This window comes from Alligator sinensis, unplaced genomic scaffold, assembly GCF_000455745.1.
Source record: "Alligator sinensis unplaced genomic scaffold, ASM45574v1 scaffold1024_1, whole genome shotgun sequence".
NCBI lineage: Eukaryota > Metazoa > Chordata > Crocodylia > Alligatoridae > Alligator > Alligator sinensis.
The window spans coordinates 269,674-276,769 of NW_005842598.1; the positions used below are offsets into that span (position 1 = coordinate 269,674).

Below are 7,096 nucleotides of genomic sequence, written 5' to 3' on the forward strand. Positions count from 1 at the left end.
TTTCTGGTGCTGGTTATGTTTGTTGTTAAAATTCTTTGTCCCTCCTGTATCTAAAAATGGCACTGATATCCTTATATATCACACTTGGGTATCTCAGTATCACCCAAGGGGGGTGGGAGAAAAATTTGTACTTGCAGATCTCCCGTACGGTGGCTCAAGCTGGAAATAAAAGTGACTGCTGGATATGCTCTCACAGCCCAGCGCACCTACAACAAGGAATCCCAATGATCGGAGTACCAATATCCCTCCGGCAATGGGGAACAATAAACGGCGGCTTCGTTAGACACTACTCGTTAGCTGCCCATCGGTCCGCTCCTAAAGAATGGAGGGCCGCCCCTGCTAACTGGATAATCTCCCCAAGAGTAGAGGCGCCTTTCTGTTACAGATCCAACAACACCGGAGCTTATAATAAAGCCACACCTGTAGGACACTACCCTCATTGCCTAACTACTCTAGATTATAGCCCCAATAGCACCAGTGGAATCCTGTTGGGTAATGTACCCTCTCTCAATTGTACAGGATTCATGGTCTACAACTTTTCTAAGGAACCTCATGTTGCTCTCATTGCAAACAGATCGGAATTTTACATTGACTCCAATTTTACTTCTTGTAATATATCTCGGTCCAGCAGGATAACAGCTGAACGTGGTCCGTCCTATACGATGCATATTAATCGAAAGTGCCGGATATGGCACAACACCTGTCGAGATTTGAGTACCCTTTCTGCCCCAGGCCTTTACTGGCTCTGCGGAAACAGGGCTCATAAAATCTTGCCCTGGAATTGGGTGGGGGCATGCACTCTTGGACGTGTTATCCCTGGTTTTGAAATGCATAGTACAATATATCTGGAACAAGTAAAAAATTTCAACCATCACATGAAAAGGGCGGTTAACCCCTTAGCTACCAGAAACACAGGGTTCCATCAATTTGTGAGAACCTTCATACCGTGGCTTGGAGTAAGAGAATTGGAACTAGCCATAATTAACATTTCAGCCACAATGGAAGCTATGGGAAATGCCACTGCGGATGCAATTCAGGCTCTGCAAGAAGAGATCTCCCAGATCTCACAAGTAACTATACAACACCGCGTAGCCCTAGATTACCTATTGGTATCCCAGGGAGGAGTATGTGCCTTAGTAAACTCCACCTGTTGTGTCTATGTCAATCAGGACATGCAAATCGAAACTGACATCCATAAAATCCGAAATCAGTTAAGGGACTTACATCAAGTGGCCTTAAAAAATACTGACTGGGGTCTAAAAGAAATGTGGTCTTGGCTAACCTCCTGGCTCCCAGATTCCGGGGCCCTTGGCAAGAAAATCCTGTATGGAATATTGTTTGTCTTGATAGTTCTGATAATGTTTTATGTCTTAGTGCAACTGATCCTCTGCTGCGTGAAAGCCAGCAGGAGAAGCTTTAGCAAGGCAAAAAAACCCACAGCAGAGTCTAAAATAATGGTATTACAAAAGTGTGAGCAGATTAAAAAAAAACATAAAAGGCTGCATGATAAAATAGAGGGGCTCATGAGAATAAAAATTTAAGGATAAAGTGAGACTAAATAGTCTCAAAGGGGGGGGAACTGTGGAATCAGAAAAAATATATGCCTTAAACTTTGACTATTTTAGTTATAAGATGACATAACCGCTTTGTGGAGAATTGCTGGCTCTGTATAGTAGAACAGATAAGAGAAAGTGTTTGTTCTTTATAACTCCTCTGCAACTGCTTCGCTCACCGCGGCCTTGAAGATAGCAAAAAGTATGTACAACTCTGATTTGCAGGTGCAAGAAGGAGGTTTGTAAACTAACCTCGCCTCCCCCATTAGTTCCCATCCTGATTACAACAAAGAAATAATGAAATAATGTTATAGCCGCTTTTCATGCTAATTTCACTATATGATCACGTGAGTTATAAGCAACTGTTAAAAAGTATATAAGCCTCCTGATTTTGCTCTTGGGGGGGACCCCTTCCAAGTGCTTGGGAGATCCATGTCACTTTGGAATCCCCCCTACAGCTATAGTTTCTTTTAAATAAAAGCTTCTGCTGACCTGACCCAAAAGTATGCTGCGTGTGTTTCCACGACAATTATAATAGGCCTTCCTCTCCCATCTGCAGTCCTATATACCCTGATGGTGTAAGTAACAGAGGGGTCTACTGCTGTCCATGTGCTCTATGGCTGGGCCTTGGCCTGGAAGGTAAGTGTCCTTCTACCATTCTGACATTTGAGGTCAGGGTGGAGAAGGGCAGAGTTATGGTGTGGGGTTATGGTGTTACAGCTATTGCAGTCCTTGTGCTATCATGGAGCTAGGGCTCTGCATTGCCAAGCCTGGAGCCCTTCACAGCTTGTTGCATGTACCAAGCCAGAGTCCAGTTCATTTAGATGAAAGATTCTATCTAAAAAAAATGTGTTATTAAAAAGAACCCAGAGGATTAAAAGAGCAGTTTCTACATGATAAACTAGCAGTCAGAGATAACCATGAGGGCAATGAATGTATAAACAAAAAATATTAGTGCTTCACTATTTATTTCCTGTCTGTGTTAATACACAAGTTGGGTGAAAATTATGGAAATTAAGTATTTCATTAAAAAAAATCATGGAATCCATAAACTGACATTATTTTTAAAAATAGATAAAGCACTGAAACAATAAAGCAAGATTCACTCAATACATTATCCAGTGTCTATTATTCAATCAATGATAGCATTGCTTCAGGACAAGATCCATTCTAGGCAGCTGAGATAGACTAAGCTTTGAAACATGTGCCCCATAAGGAAAAGTTGTTTGGAAAATAGTCCATTTTCCTATTGGGAAAAAAATAGTTTAAATCATTTCTCAAAATAATGGATTCATAATGTCATATTTGATTGTCAGTACTTTCCTTTTTTTTTATTCACTTAGCTCATGCTATTACTCACACTGTGCCCCCAAGAGTGTCTTCAGATACAAAGAGCATAGTTCTGTCTTTGTAAAGAAGAAAACAGCCTGATTTCTTCTGAAAAGAGGCCCTGGGAAGACCGATCCCACAGACTGAGTGAGCTCCTCGGTGTTCTCCATTCCAGACTGCAGCCTGGGTTTCTGAAAGGCCAACAACCTGCAGGCTGAACATTGCTCTCATGTGACTTCACATCTCAAGATAACGGATTTAAGGAAAATAATGTCTTCATTCAGAGGAAGAGCAAGGAAACAACCTTTTACATAAATGATCTTAGAATCACAAAATCACAGAAATTAGGGTTGAAAGGGACCTCAGGAGGTCATCTAGTCCAACCCCCTGCTCAAAAGCAGGACCCCATCCCCAACCTGATCATTCCAGCCAGGGCTTTGTCTAGCTGGGCCTTAAAAATCTTGGAAAGCAGCTTGGTTGTTCCCGAGCAGTAGCCACCATGGAATGACTTTTCTACAGGGAAATGACTACTAAATGTGTCACAGAGTTTCTATATCTATCTCCTTGCTGCTGCCTGTTAGATGCGAGCAGGTTTAGCTGATGCAGGGATAAACAACTGGAAACTGCCAGAGTATAGAGTACCCTTTCTGCTGAATCTCCATAAATCGGAATGAAAGCCATGATGAAAAGTAAAGTAAGCAGGGCTCAAGGTGGCTGGTGACATATTTGAAGCGTCAGAGCTGCATCCTGTAACAGGTGGCAGGATTATGAAGATGTGAATTTGCTCTCAGAATCTATTCCTTACAGAGCACAGTAGCTTTGCTTAACTGTGAAGAAGTGATACAATTTATTTGAATCTAGAGGCCTCAAATCACAAACTGCTTTAGCTCCTGTTGCTTTTAAAACAAGAGTTTCTGCTGACAAACAGTTTTCTTTTATAAATAATAAAGGCAGAAACCTCACAGACTTTGAGCAAAATTAATATTAAATGTCAGACAAGAGAAAGAATACCACAAGCTATACCAGACTCTGGTTCAAAAAGTTAGGCTGTGTGAGACTTCAGAGGTACATACATGTATCAATAGAAAGAACAGAAGGGGTAAAAAAAAATTAAAAACACAAGTTTAAGGTGGATATACATAAACAGCCTGGCATTCCTATGCGCAATTATTGGTGACAATTTGCCCTGCTAGCGAACTTCCAGTGTCTTACAATATGAAATGACTTACTGTTAGATAAACTTAGAATTACACAGAAATATCTTGGCCTCCCCCAACAAATTAAACAAATAACATTTTTTCATTTTGTATTTACTAAAACAATAAATATCTTGATATCAAAACAGAGTTGTGGTTAACAGGATACACATCAAAAATTAGATTTAATATTTATAATATGCCATCACAGGGCAAGAATTAAAATTAAAAGATCCTAGAAAAGTTTAACAGAATAATTAAAACAGGCCCAGTCCTGCAAAACTATGCACACATGAATTACTTTATATACACTGAGTAGGAGTTGAGTTGTCAGGGATGCGGAGTGTCTATTTAGACACAAATATAAAATAAAATCAGTTTTGTTACATTGTCATGACAGAGTTCTGTCCACACATAACATTTATTCACTGTCCTTTACTGTGTTGATAAATTCCTGCAGCACAAGCTCTGCAAGGAGATCTGGGCAGACAAACCCCTGTCTAGGAACTGCTCACACTGGATAAAGTTAAGAATATGTATAAATCTTAGTCAGCTCAGGGCCATAACTACTGAATTTTGATTTGTAATATTTATACATACAGTTGCACATACAACATTTATACATAAATGCCATTGTTATTTTTCCTTCCTAAGCTGCAAACTAAATAGTGAAAAAATCCTGGCAGTCTCACTTCTCTTCCTAGCAAATATTTAATAGCTGCCTCCTGAAATGATGCCTCCTATTACTATAACTTTATTGTTTTTACAAAATACACTAAAGTTCATTTACTAGTGTGTATTGAAATACTGTAAATAACTAAAACTAAACTAATTTTGTCATAATAAATAAAAAGATTTTTTGATAGTCTTGATTTTCTGTTTATCATTTTTATTTGCTTACTTATTAATGTGCAAAATCTGGTGAGTTTCAGTAGGTCTCAGGATGAATGATGAGCTTCTAAAGTCTATCTGACCCTGATACTTGTGTTAAGACCTGTGTCTCCTGATTCTGCCCAGGGGATGTAAGTGAAGTCAGTGGGAGGCCTGTACAGGTTCAGGGGGATGCATGCAAGATTTCAGCTGCAGAATCAAAGCTACCATCAACAATCAACCTCATCATCAGCACTGAAGTAGCATCTACATATAGAAGCAGACATGTGCACATCCAGGTCTGTGCATCCATGGAGATATGGGGAGGGCTGTTAGCATTGCCCAGAGATAAGTTTAACCGAACAGTTTCCGTTTTAAAAACCTATTTTAAGTCATTTATAACTGTGCCAAACTTTCTGCTGCTTGGGTTGAAATTCCCTATGCCAGGTGCCTGCATGAATTATTTTAGAAATGTGCTTGTACATATGAAGAATAAATGGAGTAGAAATTTTTTGGGGGGGTAACTTTTTATCTGTTTTAATCACCTTATGTAAACTGTTCATCTCTTTCTAAAATCAATTAAAATATTTACAAAAATTTCTGAACAATAAATTAATCCCTAAATAAACTAAAGAGATCCAACAGATGATTTTTTATGTTTTAAACAATTTACTAAAAAAATAAAATCATTACTGCAACTTTAAGTTGCACTGAACAGATGGATGACAAGCGTATGCACAGATGAATTTAGTGACAAATCCATGCATCTAATTTTTATGCTCAAAACATAATTCCGCAGTGTCAAACATAATCCCTAGAGAATTCTAATGCTAAGAAGGACACCTCCTCATTTCACTATAAAAATGACCCCTGCTCACTGACAACCCTATCTGAGCCATTTTCAATAGCAATGCAGATCTCTGACCGCAGTCAGTAGCAGCCGTGCTTTAAAAAAAGCACTAAAGAAAAATTGTAGGTTTCTCAGAAGGAGACCCAAATACTTGTCTGATCTGTAAGTTTCTAGTCACCCTTTGCCAGGGAAGTCAGCAGAGCTCCCTGCTGACTTCAAAAGACTGGCCTTTCGCAATTGAGGGAAGACCTTTGTAACATTTCTGTCAAGAAGGAGGACATCAGGGCATCCCTCTCCATTGCAGAGGAGGAAGGTTAGAAAAAAAATAAATGTGATGCTGGGAAGAAAAAGGAGCAACTTCTTTCACTGCCTTCAAACCTAATTTCTTCCTATATCTGGCAGCAAAACAGTAAAGAGTTTGGAGTCAGCTATGCTGTCTGTCACCTCTACAGGATCTGTAATGAATTTACACATTTTATTCCAACTACTGTATATCTAATCAGAAAAAGATGTCCCCATATCTCCCTGATCTAGCACCAAACAGTAAAAGGTGATTCCTTATGTTAACAATTTCAGCAGAATGGATTATTAAAACCAGATTTTAGGGTATTATAAAATGCTTAGAAGCCCTTTAAAATGTCAACCAGGATCCCCAGAGACTGCATAAAATGTCAGCCCAGCTCAAGCGCCTGTTTTAAGTAGAATGAATTAGCAGCGTGCTGTCGGAGGTTGTTATCCAAAACAATCAGTTAAGAGGGAAAACATCAAGCTTTCTTTGTACTTTCTATATAAAAAGGGCCATTCAAAATGATCTTGTAGATTTTTTAAGCTGATTATTTAAAGACAGGTTTAATCAGGCCCATTATAAATTTAAAGGCAGACCAAAACTATTATTGCCCAAGTCCCTAGTCTAATCACATCGTATACCTGAAACCAGTCTAATCCCTTTTAACTTGTATAACAGTATCTTACCATCAACAGAACCAACTTAGCCTTCCTATCCGGTTCCTCTAACAAATCTAAATCATCTCATACCACCCCTTTAAACAAATCATCTCAGAGCTATTCAGTACTTTATGAAAGTGAACTGATGTTTTACATCTAGTTGCTAACAGACAGATGTCTTCATACTAACTCCTCCTCCACCCTTATACACACACACACACACACACACACACACACACACACACACACACACACACACACACACACACAGAGATTATAAAGATTGAAGAGGCTTTCCAAGTTACAGTTGATGCATACTGTTGAGCAGCACTGGGGAAAATTGCTTTCCTGCT

The 7,096-nt window shown here is 39.1% G+C and overlaps 1 protein-coding gene across 2 annotated transcripts in view; it reads right to left on the reverse strand.

Moving 5' to 3' along the window:
• The window catches only part of SOX5 (SRY-box 5), a 404,814-nt gene that overhangs the window by 15,634 nt on the left and 382,084 nt on the right, over positions 1–7,096 (reverse strand). The window lies entirely within an intron of this gene.